This window comes from Meleagris gallopavo, chromosome 3 (genome assembly GCF_905368555.1).
Source record: "Meleagris gallopavo chromosome 3, MGAL_WU_HG_1.1, whole genome shotgun sequence".
Classification (NCBI taxonomy): Eukaryota; Metazoa; Chordata; class Aves; order Galliformes; family Phasianidae; genus Meleagris; species Meleagris gallopavo.
The window spans coordinates 13523282-13545053 of record NC_139406.1 but is presented as its reverse complement, the minus strand read 5'-3'; the positions used below and the strand labels follow the sequence as shown (position 1 = coordinate 13545053).

Here is a 21772-nt window from a genome sequence, read left to right as displayed (position 1 = left end):
AGACCTGACTCTGCAGTCACCAAGCCAGTGACAGTGCTCGTCATGACCTGGAGTGGCTTTCTCCAACCAGTCTCATGGTCCAGATACATTAAAGTCACTTGAGATTGAACTTGCTCTTTTCGGGGCCTGCAGATATGTGAATATGCAAAGGTGGTTAGTGAATCATAGAATCATTAAGGTTGGGAAAGACCACTAAGATCATCTAGCGGATCCGCCAACCTGTCACCACCATGCCCACTAACCATGTCCCTCAATGCCGCATCTACCCTTTTCATGGTGAGATTAGATTTTCCATGGTGAGACAGAGAAGTCCCACTGTGGGGCAAGTGTCAAGCTGAACCTGTGGTGGGTCTCAGAGATGCATTTCTGTGGTTGTCTGTGCTTTGTGGGTTATCTAAAGGCTTGTTCTGGTTGTCCTTCAGTCAGCATTCCTCTTGTAAGTTACTTGCTTCTTTCACTAGCAACTCAACTGGGGGATGTGAAACCACACAGCTTAGATCTTTCATTTATTTCTCTTTTTAGAAATGAAAGACTAAAAGGGCTGTGGTAGCAGAAAAAAGTTATTTCTCTGCTGTAGAAAGGGAACAAAAACATCTGCACAAAGAGAAAACACTGAAAGTAGAGAACTCTGTTATTCTTAGGAGAGAATGTTGGGATTAAGGTTTAAAAACTTTTTTTAAGGCGTCCAATTTCTATGAGCTTCATTTACTTCAGGGATCAGACGTTTAAAAGACATTTTCTTGATCTAACTTTTTTTGCAGGACCTGAGTATTTTGAAAGACTTCCCGCACATACATTTCAGTTATTTGATCTGATTATTGTTTTAATAAAACTATTATTTAACTAACCACGAGTTAATTTCTTCTGGGAGCTAGCCACAAATAGTAGCAAGTTATTGTTTAACCTGGCTAAAACTGAGCTCCTCGTCTTCCCTATTAATTCCCACCATTGACAAAAACCACTTAGATCTGGATTTTTTTTTCATAATAGAATTGGCTTATTTAAAAAAAAAAATAATATTGTGAGATCCTGAAAACTCTTCTCTCTTTTCTAATACCTTTTACCTTGCTTCTGTGTCCAAGTATGATGTGAACTGATGCACTGTAAGGACAGGAGAGGCTGCGTGAGATATGTTGTGTATAGCAATTGGCACAGAGAAGCAATAATCATAACCGGAGTGCATGGCCTCCACCTCAGTGAGAAGCTATTAATTTCTCCCGGAACACAATGGGACAGTTCTCAAGGAGTATTTCAAGAAGGGAAAATTACCAATATTTAAACTATTTTCCAAAATTTGAGAATTTTGCTTCAGGATTGGGTAACTTCAATTTGAATTTTTCTTCACTGTCGTGTTTCCATGAGTGCTCTCCTCTGCAGAGCCCAGGAGCCAGAGGTGAGATGGCAGTCACAGCCTGGCTGTAGTGGCTGTGTGGCTGCGGACAGGTATGGCCCACCCTTCTACAGCTGGCAGTGTTTCTGTGTCAAAGCCATTGAGAGTACCTGCTCTTTGGCACAGAAGTTGAGTGATGAGAAGTGTTTCAAAACTTCCTTATGTGTTTATAATGACACTTTGAAACTAAAATGCTCATGCAAACACGCCAGTGAGAGAAGAGTGATGCTTGTTGGGAGCGATTGCATGAGACTGTTGTGTTCCACAGTGATGTATTTGTAAAATATGCATGACGTGTGAAAGAGTCTCCACTCCTAGTAAACAAGTTCTCCTGCACACAGGCATTAAGCCCAAAGTTCATTCCTCCCTGAGTCAGAGTGACAGCGAAGTGTAGCTTGATTTTGTAGAGACATTGGAGCTGGTGGTCTAGTGTAACAGAGGCCTATGCTGGCCAAGGTATTCAGTCTAACAGAGAAACAAGCTAAATTGTGCAATCTGTGAGTGTGTAGTGTAGAACATGAAGCTGTGGCTTCATATTAACGAGGACAAGCTGGGTAGAGTAACCAAGATCTCTTCTGGAACCTCTTTTCTAATACCATGCTCTCTAATGCAAAATGCGAGCATGTAGGATCAAGAAATGCTTGGTCACGCTTACAAAATGAGTCTGGTGTCCTGAAAATGGATATGTCCTGGAGAATGTGATTCAGCAGAGGATTTCAGATCAGCAGGAAAGTATCTTCAGACACCTTCACAGGTTCACATAATTGCCAAAAGGATTAAAGCAGCCTTTGAATTTAAAAAATAAAAATAAATAAATAAAAGCAAGGAGATATAAATGGGAGCCTACAGCTTTTTTTCAGCTGGGCAAAGGGCACTTCACTGTTGCTGATCTTTTAGATTTCGATGTCTTTTCCTGAAATACACAATCCAATATGAAGTTGAAAAACAGGAAGGAAGCAGAAAAGACTGAAAAAATGCCATTGGCACGGGGAAGTGGGAAATACGCGTCAAAGTTTTTGTGTTCCTCAGAAGATGAGGAACCTGATGAACACCTGATGAATACAGCTTTTCAAGATGGTGCAGAAATGTGCAGAAATGGCCAAATCAAGAGCACAAGACCAGCCTTTTTCCAAGAGATATGTTGCATTTGAACACAGCTCTTGAGCTAGGTTCAGTGGCAACAGAGAAAATTTTCTAAAATTTTCTGAGTAATGTCACCTGCAGTAAACAGGTGACTGTTTACTGGCTCAAAAATGTCAGATCTGAAGGGGGAGCTAGTAATATTAGTTACTCTAGCTTTGTCAGGCTATGTCTTTTGCAAAAGCAAACAGGTGCAAGACAAGACGTTTGCAAGCCTCAGACCTGTCTAAGTCAGACAGTGGAGAAAAGGTCTTTCCTGTTGCTATTGGTCAAACACAAGCAGACCTTGATTCTGTGTGGTAGATTAAGATGATTGAAGAAATGCAAAAAACAGCAGGGCTATGCAACTTGTCCCAATATCACCAGGCTTTAAGTAAACCATAAACAGTCCTTGGAATGGTTTATGAGTAGGCAAATAAAACAAAAACAATTTAAAGTTGATAAAACTCTGTTGACATGAATACCATTCAGGTAAACCACTTTGGACATATTTCAAACATAAGCCATCACCATTTAACTTCATCTCAGATGAATGAAACAGTTCACACATGAGTCTTTGCAAATACAAAAGGTCTTGTTTGCCTGCTGACTCTGCTGCCTGACAGCTCACCTTGATGACATCTGTATGCTATTTCAGATTAGTTCAGGAAGCTCTGCCTTCATGTAGCCCTGGCTGTGAGGCCTGAGCATCGCTACCCTCATCCCCTGCCACTGGAGCCTGAACAAGTTACGTACCAGAAGGGCTTACTCTACCAGAACCGCTCTCATCTGGATCTGGAAGCAGAGGTAAGATTTTGGCAGGCAGTCTATGTGAGAGGAAACTAAGCCGATCCTGTTGTAACTGAGGGTTTCCCAGGAGTTGTTTGGAGGACCCAAAGCATTTGAAGTTTAGTATCACTTTTAAGTTTTTTTTAAATATTACTGCAGTTACAGATGAAGTACGGAGCCAAAAAAGTAGGGACAAAGATATTCTTTCTGGACCATTTAGCTCAAAGGATGAATCCCATCATAGAGACCATGTCTGTAAGTTTTCTCTCTTAGTAGAATGGAGCAGCCATTACAACTTCTGACTCTGAAGTAGCAATAGTGTTCTGCTTTGCAGCAGCTTTCAACAAGTTGCTGTAATCCTCAGGCTAGCCTGTGTCTCTGAGAGCATCTCATCTGTATCTCACACCAAGGAACCTGCTACACATGGGGAAGCACTGATGTATTTTAGTTCTCTTACTTCTGCAGTTAGCATCACAGAAGAGGAATAGATGCTAACTTGAAATTCAAGCCCAGATGCTATTATTTTCCCTAATGAAATTCTAAAGTAGCTTCAGTACTGCTGGGGAAGCAGTCTATGTATCATATTTGGGCAGCAGGGGGTTGTTTCAGAATATTTTCCTCTGGAAAACAAACAAACAAAAAAAAAACCCAAAAAACCCAACAAAAAAAATCAGGCCAATAGTAAAAGGACAAGATAATGAACACACTCATGGGCAATAGCCCATATTCATTGCTCTCTGCAACCATACTCTGAAACCCCGGTAAACAACTGAGAATTTATCATCCTACAGGTACCAAGAAAAAATAAAAATAGCAAGAACATGCACTCCTTGATTCATGGAAATTCTCAGACTAATTATTCCTTAGAGACAAGAATGACTGATGGGTGAAGTTTAAGAGTAAAGGGCAAGAACATTTTTAGACAATGAAGAAATTCATTCCTGTAGTTCATTGAGCTGGGTTGTTTTGCTCCTTTTGGTCTTGATCACTTCTCCTAAATTTATTATCCGTCGTGTTTGGAAGGTACACAAATCCAGCCCTCATAAGGACAGCTATCTTTAGGATGAATGCTAGAAACTGAAGTGGGTGCAAAGTTTGTAAGTGTAACTTGTCATGAAGAACAAATTTACTGATGCATTGGTACAGGTTTGCTCATGGAAGATATTTGGAGGCCTTTAGGAACAGACTTTAGGAAATGACCCTGCTTTTGGGCATTGGAATAGCACATCTAACTTCTGGGGCTCCCTTGAAGGCAATTCCTCTCTAACAGCAGAGTAATCCACTAACCTTATTAGCACCAGAAAATCTCAACTTAATGTAGTGACGTGACCTTCTTTTCTTTGTATCTTTACATCTGTTGGCCTCATGGCAAAGCATTTTGTAATGGCAGACTTTATTTCCTCGCCTATACAATGGGGATATCTAGAGAACTTCCCCCCAGCTTTTTGGACTGATATTCTAAATTGTGCTAATATCCCAATTGCAGAGGTGATAGTCCTGCTCATAGGCTATGATTGCTGCTGTTCAAAATAGGGTCAGGGAGGAAGCCTCAAGCTTTGGTGCAGCCCCACTGAAAACGGTGGTTTGGACAAATGCAGTAAAGAATGAGATTTCTAACTGATTTGCATTCCTGTTTGCTCAATGAGTGCAAGAACAAAGATTTTTCAATACTTTTTGTCGTCGAATTGCTAGTCACAGTTAATTCTGACAATGTCATGTGTTTCTCTTGGTGTCTCTCTGGTGTCATTGGCTTATTTAGTCCAGATGCTTCTTGCAAAAGCTGGTGTACCTTATGCACAATACTAAGCTAAATGGGTAGAGTAAATATGAGCTGGCTACAAAATTGTTCTTAACATCAGCGTACAATGAAATTAGTGCAGCCAGAATTATGTTGCCGTGTGATCTGAATCCCATGACTTTTTCCATCTGCCGTGGTTGTTTAGTAAAGGGTGGGAGGATTTACATTGAAACAGTTTTTCTTTCATTTCCCCCCTTCAAGTTGCTGTCTTCTGAAACCTATGAGAGACACTCTTTGGCATACTATTTTTTGTGTGGCACATATAGATATGTTTAAACGTAGCACAATCAAACATATACAAACATGTTACATGCATGCAATATGTATTAAAGGCATTGGAAATATATGTGCAATATAGTATATATAAATTGCATCTGAACAGACAGGCATAAAATCATCTGCTTGCCTGTGAGCATCTGTGCAAACACATAGATGAGGAAAAAAATACTTGTAATTATCAGCATGCATGTGAAGAGAAGATATGAAGGAGGCCTGACCAAAATGTGTTCCTTCTTTGTTCATTTTTATTTTGTGCTGTTAGGAGAAAAGCAGCTGCCATACACCAAGTTAATTGTTGTACCGTATAGTCTGTGCATAATGTAATCCATGTGTAGTGGTGTAACATTGCATCTGCGTTCACAGACAGGTTCCTTGCATGGTTCTACTTCTATAAAGAGGTGGAGTTGGGTCATTCAGTACTATTCTAGTCTGGATTTCAAACATTGAAGTATGAGAGATTTCAAGCACTGAAGTATGAGAGCCCATACGTTTGCATTTATATGAGAGTCCTAAAGCTTTGGTCTTGCTTATTATAAGGGAAGAAGCAGGGATCTTCAGCTGTGAAAAGGAGATGGGTCAGACAGGAAGAAAGGGAGCTCCCTTCTACCTTAAAGTAGGCTGCTGTGAACACAAGAGGCTCTATATGCAGATCGAGGTTACCAAGGGACATATACACCTCTGGCTTAAGTTATTTTCCTTATTAAATTGGCAGTGGAAGAAGAAAGCAGTGTAAAATCCTCTACATCAACTCAAAAGCACTGAAAAATCATCTATGCCCTAGAAAATTAAATTGGCTTTATGGTCAGAAAATGCCCAGCAGTGTAATCCAGAGACACGGGAGGATTTGGATTGTAAAGTACTGGAATTAAAGTAGTGCTTGTACTCTGGGAATTTGACTCTTCCCACCACAAATGCTGTTTGGATCTGGGATTTTTGTTTGGGCCTGCCTCTACTTCTTAACAAACCAAAACAAGCAAGCTGTCATTTTTATATTTTTTTTTCAAAGACGAATCTCAATACCAAGGTATTAAAACCCATAACTACTAAAATCTGTCACTTTTTTTTTTCCTTTCTGTTACATTCCCCCCCCTCCTTTCTGTATTTGCCTGGTTTTTTGGTGCTGCTCAACTTGTTTTCTTGTAAAATCTTCCTTGGGGCCACATTCGTGCAGACAGACTAAAACATTTTTACTCTGAAGGAATCCCCTGAGGTAAAATTTACTCAGATAATATCTCGGTTACTACCTAACCTGTTTGGGTTATTTTTGAACACTACAAAGCAGTAGCGCCAGCAAAGAAAAACTCAGCGTGGTACATACCAGTAGCAGCTCACTGCAAGTAACTGAAGAGTGCTGTTTTTCTATAAAACATCTAGGTTTTGTGGCTCCCTGGGTGCCAGAAATGAGGAACTGAAATGTTTGAGGTGATTCCCCTCTGTGCCCCTGACATCCAGCATTTGAAAGCAAAAAAAAGTGTTTTACTTTACTTGATTGTGGATAAAAACAGGTAAAGGATGCCAAATATACATGACAGCACACAAGTAGTACAGAGGCTGCAAAATGAATGAACCGGACAAGCGATGCTGAGTAATCACTTTATAACCAGCTGTTACAGGCAGGCACAGGGCCCAGACCAAAGCCAGGTTCTGAACATGCATGAGTTTTCTGATGCAGATCAAAACCTCAAGGCTTTTTGTTTCTATAAAACAATGAAATGAGCTTGTGGTTCTTCAGCTTGGAAATGAACTCAGATTTGGATTCTAAGCCTGTAGCTTAGCTTCATCTCTTATGATGCTGACGTCTCGCAGGGTCTGATTTTCAGTTGCTCCTGCAGATGTGAGTTGTAAAGGGGACACTGTTCTGGTGGAGGCTGTCAACCTGGCAGCTCAGCAGCTCCTGCCGTGTGTGATACAGGAGCCTGAGAGAAACAGCTCTGCTGACCAGGGCTAGTGCTGCTCCCTGGAGAGAAAGAGGGAAAAGTGATAAGCAAAGATTTTTTTGTCTGATAGACAACTATTTTTTTTTCCTCTCTGCTCTGCAAATATAGGAAAAAGCATAAATCAGAATTTATCTGCTTTAGGATTGCAAAACAAGTCCAGAAATGGTGGGAAAGTTTTTAAAGGGAGAGCGGTTTAAAATAAAAGCTGGGCATAAGAAAAAACCATGAAGAACAAGTCTGGACACATTAGCCAGAATGAATTGAATTATAGCTATGCAACTCTTAAAAATAAATAAATCTCTATTAGGCTTTACAGACCTATTCCCTCATGAGTGATTTCTATTGTGCAAAGGATTCCGGATTGCGTTTAGGATAAGCGTAAAGCACAGTCTTGTCAGGCTCCTGTGTGGTGCTGAGGTATTTACCCACCAGCTCACAGGTGAGGCAGGCAAAGCCCATAGGGATGGAAGGACCTGACAAGGTACACTTTCTAGGGTAGGAGGCAGAGTCTTGTCTGCCTGAAAGCTGTCCTCATGCTTTCTGCAGGTACTGAGCATGCCTTCATGGCTGTAAAGCATGTCCTCCTGCACAAGGAGGGTGCTAGCAAAGTTTTTAAGGAGAGCTAATGTTCTGGCTCTGGGTGTGAACAGTGCCAACAGGGCTCTGGAGAGAACGCCTTGCTCCTGCAGCAATAAAGCAGCAACTGGGTGCGTTAATAGCTGCATGCAATAACAGGAGCAGGTCTGACCTAGTGAGGAAGTCTGCTGTGAAAAAGTCAGGATTTCATATTTTCGTGGGATTTATAGGCAATAAAAAAGCAACAACAACAAACAGCAAAACGGCTGATCAATCCTGTTCTTGGTTTAGATAGTTTTTTTAACTCCAGCTAATTTAAAAGAAGGAGAATTAGCATCATGTATACAGGGGTTTAGAGTGAGGTTTAACTTCCTTTCTCAATGAAAACTTTCCTCTGAATAAAACAGTGGAAGAACTGACACAATAAGGAGCTGTTCCTCTAATAAGCTGCTAATAGAGATGGGACAAAATGTGTACACTGTACTTCTGTATATAAAAAGAGCCTCCAACAATGAGGTTTACTGGGAGAAATACAGAGAAGATTCTACCCCGGAGCATTTTTAAAGCTGCTTTATCTGTCGAGGCCTATTTCAAGTAGAAATCCTTCCTGAACTATTGCTCGTGCCAAGTTTAATGACATGACTGTATGTGTCCTCTTTCAAATGGTAACAGTTTTTCTTCTGCTATACTTTCCATATAGTTTCTATATGTTTCTGTCGATTTCAAATGGGTCCTGATTCATTATTTTTTCCAGTTCAGAAAACGTATTTTGGTTCTTCTTGGGAGTATAAACCATAAACAACAGAACCTACTTTTAGGACTAAAATGAACTTAGTATGACTTCAGAGGTCCTGAGAGTTCTCAGATTTCAAACTATTCCTGTTTACTGATCTACATATGTTTTTAGGGACTTCGATGTAGATGTCCATCATAAAAATGAGGCTAGATACCAGTATGGAGAGCGATGGCATCCATTTTTCAGACAGACTCTCGCCCTTTAAAGATTCCTAGGCCATTCTGTTGAAGAACTGCAGTATGATCCAAAGCAGGAAAGTAAATTCATTTCAGTGGTATTTCGGTTGATAATTTGCTTAGTATAAACATGAAACTGTTGCAATTTGCTGAACAATTAAGCTCTGATTCTATAAAGCATGTAAGTACGTATGTTTTTTTAAGTTTCATTGATCTTAGTAAATGCTTACATGCCTTCCTTATGTCTTTTATTGAATCAAGACATTTTGGTTGCTTTTTGTACTGAAACTGAATGCCCAATTGAACAGATACAATGGCAATCTGTGCATGCTCATGCCTTGTTTACTAATCAGAATGGGCTGCTTTGTTAAACCTGAATTAAATTCTATCATTTTGGCTTATGCTTTCAGAAGCAGCCTGAGATGTGTGCAGACTGTACTATTTTTTTCCCTTTCTTTCTTTTTTGTTCTCCTATTATTTATAGTTACCTAGATAAATTCAGAGTAAACTTCTCCCTCTTGAGGAACTTGGGCAGTTCCTCAGATTACCTCTCCTTGGTTTAGCCTGGGTGTGCCTTTAGTTTTTAATTAACGCTGTTAAGTAAACAAAACAACTAACAAACAAATCTCAGAGAGAAATAAACCACAGGAACGATGTTGAAATACTCATAAGAACTAAAGGAGAGTGCCAGGTTATGCAGTGTTATGACCATGACTTTGTCCTTGATGCGTCCTTGCTCTCCAAAGATGTTTGTTCCTGAGCGGAGGTGAAGAGGGGTGGTACAAGGCTCAGTGTAGGTGTTAGCATAAGCTGCTCAGTGCTAGTGGAGGTGCAGATTGCAATTGCCCTGGTGTGGGCATTAGCCTCTTTTTCTCACTTCATCATGTGGCAAATGAAAACTTCAACATAAATTCTTGTAGGAAATAATTAAACATAACAGTGCTCTTATTTTCTGTCATTTGAAAGGAATAGAAATGTTCTCCCTCTCACCGGCTGGGTGGTGATTTAGTTAAGAGGCACTGTGTCATTCACCTTCCATTCCTCTCCAGGTGGGTCCTGGGCAGAAATAAAACTGGTTCATCATCTCCCACCAGACCCCCATGTCAAGACTTTCCCAAGGCTGAGATGTGATGTTTTAGTCCCAGAGTGGAAATAAAGCCCAGTCAATAATCTGGCTTTTGTGGTTATCAGGCACACTGAAACGATGCATCAGAAGCAATGGGCCCATGTATTGCTGGGGCTTGATAGCAAAATCCTGGAATAAAGGGGCAGGGTAAAGTTTCCAACTTAACAGTGTTTAATTAGTTTAACTTAGAGACTTCTAATGGTGCTAGAATGCATTTTCCTTTGTTTAGCTTCTTTTGGTGTGGCTTAGCAGATTTTAACCATCTAAAACTGACTCTTGGTTGAGGGGACCTTTGGTGGTACAACACATATCCTTTAGTGGAATAATGAAGTGTTTACGTTATGCAGTCCTATTGTGAGATCAATCACGCTGTAAGGCTGGATGTATAAACAGAATCTGCAGGTGGTCCCTGTGACTCCTTGCCCAGAAGACATGCTTTAATCCTCAGGAAGTAGGCAGAGTAAAGGTTCCAAGAGGCAGCCAGCCCAAGGAAAATAAAAGAACAAAACCAGCCTGAACAATGGAACGCATGTCAAGCTCATAGCACAATCACTACAAATAGCAACTGACGGGAGACTTTATGACAATTCATTGATCAGCTCAAATTGCCAGACTTAGGATCCTAGGATTAACAAGCATCTTTCTCAGGTGATACAAGCATGAAATGTGAAGCAGAAAGGGTGGGTAATGCAACTCATGTGACCTCCAAATGGCTTGCTGCCTTTCAAGCTGGTTTGTTACTAGGAAAGCTCTCTTGTGGAAAATCTCTCTCTGTCTTTGCATCTGCTGTTTTGCTTAACTGTAATATCCCATAAGTATTTCTACCCCCTGATGCTGCATGCAGAACACTAATTATTGAGTTATTTGGATTATGAGGCGGGAGGCCAGTGGAAGAACTGATCATTCACACATGTTAGTATCTCCAGTGTGGAGTCTGTGCTAATAATTCTCAGATTCACAAGCAGTCCAGGAGTGTGACCAAAGTAGTGTGGCTCAAGCTGTTTTGAACAGAGATACAAATGAATAGGGTCTCCAAAGCTTTCAGCGATATTCTGTCAGGGCTCTGTGGAATGCAGAAAATTTTAGTCTGAGTAAGGGCAAAAGACCTGATTCATTAAAAAGAGGCAGAAGAGAATTCAGGAACTATGGAATGATAATACAATTAGATGTCAATTTAGAGAAAAAATAATAACAATAAGAAACCAAACCCAAGTATTTGACTTGTCTTACCTGTAGTTTGTTATAGGGTTGTTTTAATTATGCTTGCGAAGCACAGAAAGGCCAACTGAAATGTTTTTGCAGCATTAAAAAAATGTTTTCAAGCTGGAACATGGTATGCCATGGAATTGAATTGTCCACACGGGTGCATTCTCTTCCTCTTTTTGAAAAGAGCACCTAAACTAGTCAAGTCAGAAATGAGTGAAAGGTAAAGCTCAAAATATCTGGAGCTCTCTCATCAATTCAGATTCTTATCTGAAGTGTATTCAAGCCTTTGCAAAAAGACTTGCAATCTCATGCTATCTTTCCTCCGCCAAACGTTGGCACATTTCCTGATTCTAAAAGAACCAGTCATAGCTCTAGAATGACTCTTAGGGTGGGTGGGAAATGTGAAGGTGATAAATATAACTAAGTAATTCTGTCCCCATTTTATCCTTCCCAAAAGCAGGAAGGAGTTACTTGCATTGTGTGGAAAAGGAGAAAAATGTAAGTCAGCTCCTTTGCTTTTAAAGTCATTCAGATGAACTATGTGAGGGCATGGTTAGTTTTTATGTTTGCCAAACAACTCAATTTCAACAGCGTGTGGATGACCTTTATATGGGCACAGAGATGTTGTCCATATAACTAGCAAGATCAAACTTGCCTGCTTCCTGAGGCAGGATTCTTGTTGACAAAATTAGAAATAGTGAAGTCTACATTGAGATTTATTTCCCTTTCAGCACTTTTAGATCTCTGTGCCTCGCTCCAGTTCTGAAAAGTCTTCCCTTTAATATTACTGTACTTACGCCAGCAGGTACATCTGGAAGGTAATGCCAATTCTATGTTCCCTCTCCCAGGGCAGCCTTACATTTCTTCTCCCATGCTAGCCTAATAGCACATTTATTCATCACATGAATCTGTTCTGTTCAAAATACTTTAAAGAAACTACACTGATAGTTTTCCAGTGATCTCATTCATTTCTGGATCATGCATATTTGGATTTGCTCCAAAGTCTGGGAGATGTTTAGACCTGAGATTCTCTAAGTGATGTCTTTCTTGAAAAACACATATTAGGAATTCATCATTACACAGAATTTAGGAAAAGTTTGCATGGATGACCCTGCAAATTATAAACAATAAGTTTCTTTCAAGTCCTTGCTACTTATAGGAATGTATTACAGCTGAGCAACGTTAGCTTATAGGGCAACACCACAGGGCTAAACTCAGTTACTGTATTACTTGTGGCCGTCTGTTCTGATCCTCCAGAATGTGCAAAAGTTCTGTTTTTTGAACCATTCCAGGGGAGACAGTGAAATTACAACTCCGTGAAGTTAAAATCATGCCCTCTCTATGGAGTTCTGACTTTAACATGTCACAGGACATAACAGGTAGTTGACATGAAAAAGTACGAATAATTGGGGTGCAAAAAGAGAATAAGTTGCTCCTGACAACTATAATTGTTTTTCTTTGGTTTCTATTCTACTAACCATGGAGATGATATGTCAGGATGCCTTGTATAAAATTGGTATCAGTGTAACAGGTTCTGCTAAGCTGTTTGGTCAGAATGGTTGAGTCTTAACAGGAATGTTTAAACTGTGTCTGATGAAAAGGGTTTCTCAAAACAATGGCTTTATGTCTCTCTAATCATCTCTAGTGTGCTGTCCCCTTAGTCCATGATCCTCTCGAGAATTTATATACAGCTCTTGGATAGTTTATGCTTGGCTTTTTGCTCCCAGTTGTCCCAGAGCAGCTCAGTTGTTTGCTGATACAGAAAGTCTTTGGTGTATTTGGAATTAATCCATTAATGGTGATTTGAGAATCTATTCCTCTAAACTAGTGATGTTAATGTCATGTAAATGTGGGCATTTAGAAAAAATTCAGAAGAGTATTGGCTGAGACCCCAGTTTACTATCTGCCCTCCCCATTTAGCATGAAGTAATATCTGAAGGAAGAGGAAGTAGTAGATTTAGGGATTTTCTAGGATGAATTGCCTAGAGCCATCACACATATCAGTACCTGGAAGAATGACTTCCAAGGGGGTTGCAGGAGACAAACTGCACTTAGAAGTTCACTAAGAAATTATCATTGTGCCAACAGAATTAAGTTAAATTATCGGTGACTTTTCATATGAAAAACCAAAGGAAGAAGGTTTTGTCATTGGATTAAAGAGTGCTAGCTGAGCAGAAAGATGGCATGGACAGAGCTGGGTAAGTGACCAACTGCTTTGACTTTTCCAGAGCAAAGATTGAGGTAGGAACAAAGGTGGACAAAATCACACAAATGGTGAAGTAATAGCCAAAAGGGGAGAAGATTTGGCTTGAGACAAAACAAAATAAGGTATGCTGTAGCTAGGGTCAGACTGCGAAGATCTAAAATTTCAGCATGGGGATCTGAATAAAAGGAACAAGAGTATTGAAAAGTTAAGCTGGACACATAGAGCATAGAGATGCTGTGGGTGATTTCAGTCTCAGCAGTTAACCTTCCTCTCTTCCTAAATACATAGCCTGTGTAACAACAGTGATTCTACAGCAAGTTGATTCTGCAGAGCTTGCTGATGCCATGTAGCTGTCCAAGCAGATGAGGGGAAGAGGCCAATGTTTCTTGGAGTGGCAAACCATATGAGGAAAAGTGTACCTAGTGTAGCAGCCTAAATCTGCAATCTGGAAGCAACACCATGCAGGGAGTCCTTACAGAAAGGGCAGGATGTGACTTTGAGATATTTCGGAAAACAGAAAGTAAAGATAAAGAATGTAAGACACAGGCATTAACTGAAAGTATTAACATAAGATGAGTGAGACAAATACACCGAGTTGGCACAGCTCTTCGAAATACTGTTAAAAACCTAACCTGTAATTTGTAGATGCCAAAAAGATGGCAACATACAGTGGTTGACTGAAAAACTTTGGCCTTGTTTCAAGTATATGAAACATCTGTATGTATTCTCTGAAGAGCTACATAGGTAGCTGTTTATTATACCAAACACAGAAAGATGATTCTCAGAGCAGGATTACTCTTCTCTTGCCCATGTCCTGAGCTGGATCCAGTTGAAGGTGGGATGCCATCATCTCCATGTAGGCTGTCATCACAGGAAGGGGTGGCAGGGACAGACCAGGGAAACCTTTGACTTCCTCCCCTGCCAACACATAAGGAATTGAGTGGATATGAAGGTACAGTGCAGTATCTGATGCAGGTCCAGGGTTCTTGCTGCATCATTTAGACAAATATTTGAGGAAATCTTAGGTCTCCTTTCTAGTTTATCTTAGATTTATTTGGGCTTAAAGCTCCCCTGAGACAGATTAGAAACTAGACATAGGCAATTTTTACACATGTTAACAATTAATGAGGAAAAAGGGTAAGGTTTTCTCCACCCCAGTTTACAGGTATGGAAACACAGGCATGTGGAGTTGAAAGGGATAGCATGAAAGCACAAAACATATGAAAGACAGAGCTGAGTTTCTACTCTAGGGCAATTGTCAAAACCAAGTAAAGCAGAAAACTCCACAACTTTTGGTATGCAGAGAGCCGGAAACATCTATTGCTATTTGACCCGTAGTCAGTTTACTATTTTCTGCTTCTCAGTCAGACTGTTTATTTTTTTCAGCTGGTTTTCCGGATGACAACTTGTCTAAGAATGCACTGGTGTTTAGCAGGAAGAGAGGTGACTTTTAACTTGCCCAGCTACCTGAGGAGAAGTACTGGAAAGTGAGCTGCATCACTGAGCTTAAACTTCATCTGTGGTCCAGTGGCCAAAAATCAGAGAGTGAGCAGTATATGGCCTTGCATCTTGAGGTGTCATCTGTTGTATGACTGCATTGAAAGGGATCACTGTTTAGTTAAATACAGATCTGATAGCAAGGCTGGGTCTAGGAGTGATCTTGTCTGTCAAGGTCCATTTTTAGACTGATCTTAGTACTGATAATTTTTATTCCTATAGTAATTTTGTTAAGTAACTGATGATGACTACTCATGCAATAAGGTTTATGGCCCTTAAGAAATAAGCAGTAAGAGGAACTTAGGGTCATATTTTTAAGAAATCTGGGGGTTGGGCTCTGTAGGTACAATAAGATCTCTTTACACATGTGTAGATGTTAGGAATTTGGATACAGAAAATATCTATTCCATCAAAATTCAGGAGGAAGATCCAGGAAGAGGACGGATAAATGAAGATGGTTAGGCATACTCTTAGATGTCTTCTGATTTCTTCACCTGTCAGTCACATTATGTTAACTCCCCTCTTGATTTCAGTCCAAGTAAGTTTAGCAAAGTGTTCTGTGATGTTATAGCAAGTGATGTGTGACCAGTGCAGTAGATGTAAACAGCAGTCACCAGAACATAAAAGTACTCTTGCATCTGCTATGAGGTGAGAATAGCCTCCCAGAGATTTCTGTTTTTGTTGCTTTTGATTACAGCAGCGCAAAAATCATTCTCTCCTTTAAGGGAAAAGGATTCTGCAGTGCAGAGGATTTTTGCAGGAAGGTTATGATGGCTTCAGGCTATATTTTATCAGTAACTCTCCCTCACTGTTCTCCTGCCAAATCTTAGGCAGAATCATGGGATGTGCCCAGTTTGTCATGCAGTGCCTCCAGAGCACCCACAGAACACATATTAACAGCATAGCACCTCCCATTTTCTTTGCCTTTAGGCTGTTTGGTGTGAGATTAGGAAGCAAGAGGATTATTGCACTCCTGAGCCTTGGAGAAGGGTCCTCTGCATGAGCAACGGCATAGCTCTGAGTGCTCCTCTTCTTCACAAAGAACAAGGGCCCAGGAGGGAGTCCTGCATATGCCTCTCTCAGCATGAGATTGCCCTCAGCTGACACAAAGTCTTAGACTGGCATCCAGAAAGGGTCAGAGGTTTGGGTAAAGTTTGCTGTGGAAAACTGGAGACAGTAGCATTACGCATTGCTTTGTGGTTTTGCACAGTGTAGACAGGTAGGCTGAATGGCCTAGAAAATGATGGTAGCATGCCCCTTTTTTTAAAGCAACTGGCTGTCCAACAGAAATGTGACTTGCTCCAAAACATCCTCTGAATTAAAGGAAAAAGCAGTCTTTTCCTATGAGTTTTTAAAGCCAAAGAAGAGCACAGTTCAAAGGTAGCTTCACTTGCCAGCTTTGGTCATTATGGCCAGGAGGTTGCCAACGGAAGCACTTCTGTCCCTCTGAAAACACTTGGCTTCCATACAAACAAGGCCTTGTGTTGCACCAGCTAGTGGCATGCTGGCAAGCTTTGTGCTAACAGAAGAATAACTCTTTTTATAAACGTTTGGAACCTTTAGCCTTTACATTAATTTTTGAATAACTGCAGGTTCAGCCTTTGGGATCCTATTCCTATTACATGCATACAAGAAAATTTTCTTAGAAGGTTACCAGAGGCTGAGAAGAAAGCATCACGTGTTTACCAGTTGCCCAGAGATGTGGTTGCCCTGTGCCTGGAGGCTTTCAAGGCCAGTATGGATGGAGCTCTAAGCAACCTGATCGAGGGGTGCGTGTCCCTGTTCATTGCAGAGGGGTTGAACTAGATGGACTTTAAAGGTCTCTTACAACTCTAAGAATTCTATAATTCTAACTGAACCTAATTGGCCCCCTGCTTTTATAGTATGCAGTTTTCAGTAGATAAAGTCACCAGGTGAAGTGATGTGGCCAAGTTCAGGTCAGGGATGCCTCTGATTCTTGAGCATCTGGATAACCATTTACAGAAGCATTGATTTACGGTAGTTTTGATGTGAGCGTGTAATGTGCTGTTTGAGTTTCAGTTGTTAATGAGATGCTTAGCCTGCTCTACCATGGTACTTGCTTAAAGCAGTGTGAAAAAGGAGGTTTGATGGTCATTGTGATGGTTTGCAGTAACCACTGAGCTGTTGAAAATCAAATACACAGAAAACAGGCACATTTCTTCTCTACACATGCTTCATCTTTTTTCTGATATAGCTATATCGGACCTTATTTGAAGCCTATTTGTATTCTGACTCACTCTGGCAATAAGGAGCCCTTTGAAAATAAGAAATATGTAATAAATTAAATACCAACAGTTGCGCAGTTAATGATGTGATGAGCATTATTTGGTTCTTCTGAACTTTCAGCCCCATCTGTTACATTTAGTGACATGCTTTCTCCATGTAATCCACTCTATGAGTGGAAGGAAACAAGAAACTCACAAGGTCTGCCTGGCTGTATGCAGCAGCACACATGCAGAAACCCTTTGCATTTAGGTAGGTGCTCTGAACTTTGTCAAAATTCCTCCATCTGAAGGATGCCTGCGTTCAGATTAATATTCAGGGCTGCTCCCAATAAAGTACTGAGCAATTCTTCTCATATTTATATCTTTCTAGTAGATGAGTTGAAGAGAATGCTTAAAGGTAAGAATAATGGAACCATCATGAATTTAGCTTTGACGTTAGCTGAATATAGAAATGAAGGCCAGATTTATTTAGAAATAAATAAATAAACCAAGAGCTAGCCATTCACATTTAAAAACAAAACAAACAAAAGAGGAAGCATTGCTGTGACTAAAAGAAGAACATTCATTAAACATCCTTTAGATCTTGGTCTCAGTGCTCAGAAACAGGACTTTAGATTGTGAAACTCACTCAGACTGACATCTCAGAAAAATTTCTCACATTTTTAACATCTCATTAGGATTAGGAAAAAAAAGAAACTAAAAATCTTCCCCCCCTTTCCCAGTTCCACTATAAATGCCTACTAACTACAGGAGATAAAATCACCATTTTTTTCTCATTGGAGAAGCTGGGGGTGGATTTCTCCAGATCTCTGCCTGCTCTCTGGCCGGTAGCCAGATTGGGGAGCGTGCTTACTGCTGCATAACACTGCAAGTCGTAGCTGCATTAAGAAGTAGTGCTAAATGTTTCTGAGACGTCTCTTCTCCCAGTCTGAAGATAACCACTGTTGAAGCAAATCCTCCCTGCATGACCTGAGTTCAGAGGTGAATGCTGCTTTGCAAATGTGATCTGATCTTCGTCTTTCAATCCATGTAAATGTGAAGATGAACATCTTCCATTCCTCCATAAAAACGATTACAAATTGTCACATGTTTCCTCAGAATGGCTAGGCTTTTGAAACAAGTTATGCAAGTGTAAATTAACTCCAGCAATGGAGCTGCAGTGATTTATACCTGCAGTGCTATGGCCTTAAAGCATTATTTTTTCCTTTTTTTAGGTGGTTAAGCCTCTAGCCTACTCTTCAAGCAGATTTACATAAAATTACCCTTAAAACATTAGATTGTAAGGACTTGAGAAATCAATTTCACACTAGAACAGTGTGAAATTTCCATTACAATGAAGAAGATGTAAATATTTAATAGCTACTTTCATTACATAGATAGGTGTGGTTGGTATAGTGCTGTTTCCCCGTGGGGGGATAAAAAAAACTGCATACATATTTTTTTCTTTTAACTACAGAGCTGTGAACATGTGCAGTGAAATCAGTTGAGAGATTTGAAATCCATTTTCCTTTTATCTTTAAACAAAACAAATTAAACATATGTACATTAATATAAAGTTAAAGTTCCAATTATGATCACGGAGTCTTTGAAATCAGTGGCAGAATTCCCATTCTGTAATGATGAAAGCCAACACTCAGGATAAAAAATAGCAACAGGAGACTTGGCAAAAATAGCTTTCTTCCTCCTGGGACTCTAAAGAGAAGCAGGCTGAAAGTGCTATCATTCCATAGCAGTGCTGGATAAAAGTGAGCACTCTTATGCTTGCAATAATATGATGACTTAGTTTATGTTGAAAATATTGTCTTATAAAAAATTGCTGCTGTCCTTTTCCCTACTAAACATGCCTGTTCTCCTTCCACCGCCACTGTAAGTGTTCTACTTTTTGTGACTTTTTTCTTTTTAACTAGGAAACTGTGTTGCATTTGTTGAGAACATGATCGCTCTTATTGCATCTGTAGCTCGGAAGAGTCATGATTTTGTTCTCCTGTGTGAATTAGGAACCTTTTTAGGCTACTTTTGCTGTTACGTAGAGTGACCAAGAACATTTTGCCTCTACATCCAAGACCTAGACTGACTGAGAAGCTTGATCTGGGCTAGAGAAAATAGGTGGAAGAAGTGTTGTTCTTCTGTTTCTAAAATACAAAGATTGAATCTGGTACTAGAGATAGCTCTTTACACTGACTAGAGGGCGAGTCTGGCCAGTGTATTCCTGAAGGTAATCTGTTTCAGGTAATCCCTGAGAAGCAGGGAACTAGAGAGTGAGGAACAAGGTAGGTTAAGGGATGTGAGACCTTGTGATCAGTAAATGTTTGTGCACTAAGGTTTCACATAGATTTATAGGGAAGGCTCTCTCATAGATTATAGCTGGACTGAAGATGCAGAAGAGGTAAAAGTGGCACAGAACTGAGTTTCTTGGCTTGCTACCCTGGAGAAGAGCCCCAGTACCAGCCCTTTCTTGGGGCATTTGGGTGAGTCAAATGAGGCCAATTTTCTTACGTGTTATTTGTTGCAAATTAACATTTAGTCTGTGGTACCACCTTAAGGTCTGACCAGGTCAGGAACTCAGTGTGCTAGTCATAAACATGAAACAAATGACTTTCAAAGGCTCATTAGAAATTTTTAGCAAATTCTTTCTTTGTGTTCCAGCTCTTGAGTGAGTGTTTACTGGCAGGAAAGTTCAAGAAAGCTGTGAGTGTTTAGTACAGATGATGAATGCGGAACCATGAGTATTCCCACCACTAGCCATCTTTTAGGAGTTAGTTCATCAGGGAAGAGAAGCATAATATTACAGGTGACCTGTCTATATAGCTTGAATTACAAATACCAGCTAGTTACAGCAAATTCAGATGCTCTGTCAGGACACAGCAGGCAATACATGTGAGTAAGCCACAGCCTGCTTGTGGGTAGACCGGTGTAAGAGGCAAAAACTAATCTAAATTTCTCCCTCTTTTATTCAGTCATTGTAGATTATATGCATTCATCACAGATCAAAAAGGGACAGTGGCCAGGTCTGGACTTGATGAACTTTGCAGGTTCCTTCCAACTGGACAGCACCTCAGACTGATAAGGTGGGCACTTGTTACCAATTCTGTGCTATCAAAGGAGACAGAAACTAGGCAATAAATGCTGAAAACCTTTAAGGCTACAATATGTCTTACATTTCCCTGTATGTGGAATACAGTGGGTTTCTGGAGAGTTGGGCAGAACTTATTTAAAGGGTTGTTGTATTTGTAGCAATTTAACCCTTTAGGAATTGTTTGTGTTTTCTGAAGACCAGAAGGCAAAGGTTATGGTGAAGTTTCACAGTCACAGAACATGATGTGTTTGATGTGCTGTCCAGGAAAGTGAGCTTAACACCAGTCAGTAGCTCAACACCACCACACTGCTCTCTGATTCTCTTTGCTCAAAAGGACAGGGAGAAAATATGATGGGAAAAGAACTCATGGGCTGCAATAAGGACAGGAAGGTCTCTCACCAGTTACCATTATGGACAAAAAACTTAGCATAAGGGAAATTAATGTAATTTATTGCCTACTGATACAAAATAGGTAAACTAAACTAATAGGTAAACTAAAAGCAGACTATAAACACGTCCCTCACATCCACTTTCTTTTGCCCCTACTGGTTCAGGGCAATGGAGGCTGCAAATAGTTTATAATGCTTCATCTCTGATGCTCCTTCATGATCTCTCTGTCTGCCCTTGCTCCTTGTGGGTTCCTCCCATGGGATGTTATCCCATATTGGCTTCCCACAGGCTGCAGCTCTCAAAGCACTGCTCCAACAAGGCTCCATATCATGGTGCCTATCCTTCAAGCATTGCTCCACACAGGTCCCCATGGGTGGTAGCTCCTCCAGCCTCATGCCCCACTGTGGGCTGCTCTCCACAGGCTGGAGCTCCACCTGTGCTGCTCCTGCTGGGGGATATCCATGGGCTGTGTTTCCTTCAGGACCTCATCTACTGCTGTGTGTAGGATCCAAGATGGCTGCTTGTGGAGATCTGCTCTGCGCAGTGCCTGTGGGCTGCATGGGGATGACCTGCTCCTCCGTGGGCCTCTCCTGGGCTTCAGGGAGTTGCTGCTGTGTGCCTGGAGCATCTCCTGCCCTCCTGCTGCACTGACCGTGGGGCCTGCAGGTCTGCTTCTCTCACGTTTCTCACTCCTGTCTGCCAGCTGCTGTTCAGCGTTCTTAAAACTTTCTTAAATCTGCTCTCATAGAGACACAACTAGTTCTTTCTGGAGCTGACTGAAGCTGACTCTGATCTGACATGAGGTAATGCTGGGCTCTACTCACAGAGGCCGCCTCTTCACCTCCTGCTATCAAAAGCTTGCCGCATAACGTGATAACAGAAATAGATGCTTCAGGATCTTCCTGCTTCCATCCTCTAACTTTTTTGGAAATTTGTACTCTTGGAAAGAAGCGTAGTATCATGTACAGCTTCTTTGTCAGAATGTATAGTGTTGGACTCCTAGCTTGCCATGCCTGCTGCCATTCTCCTGGTTTTCCAGCACCATCTTTGTTTTTAAATAGAGGTGTTTTTGTACCATAGCCAGAATAGCCAGTTGTGCAACAGCAGAAAAGGACCCCAGCGTAGAATAAGGAAGAGAATGAAGTTGGATTTAATCTAGGCTAGC

The 21772-nt window shown here is 40.7% G+C and overlaps 1 long non-coding RNA gene across 3 annotated transcripts in view; it reads left to right on the top strand.

Annotated features, from left to right (window-relative positions):
- LOC104910124 (uncharacterized) overlaps positions 1-21772 on the top strand; it is a 220871-nt gene that overhangs the window by 58638 nt on the left and 140461 nt on the right. Inside the window, exon 3 of one of the 3 annotated variants that reach the window (XR_014882310.1) lies at positions 3168-3316. The exons of the other annotated variants lie outside the window; for them this stretch is intronic. This is a non-coding gene — a long non-coding RNA (uncharacterized LOC104910124). The remainder of the gene's footprint in view (positions 1-3167; positions 3317-21772) is intronic. 3 annotated transcript variants of the gene reach the window in all.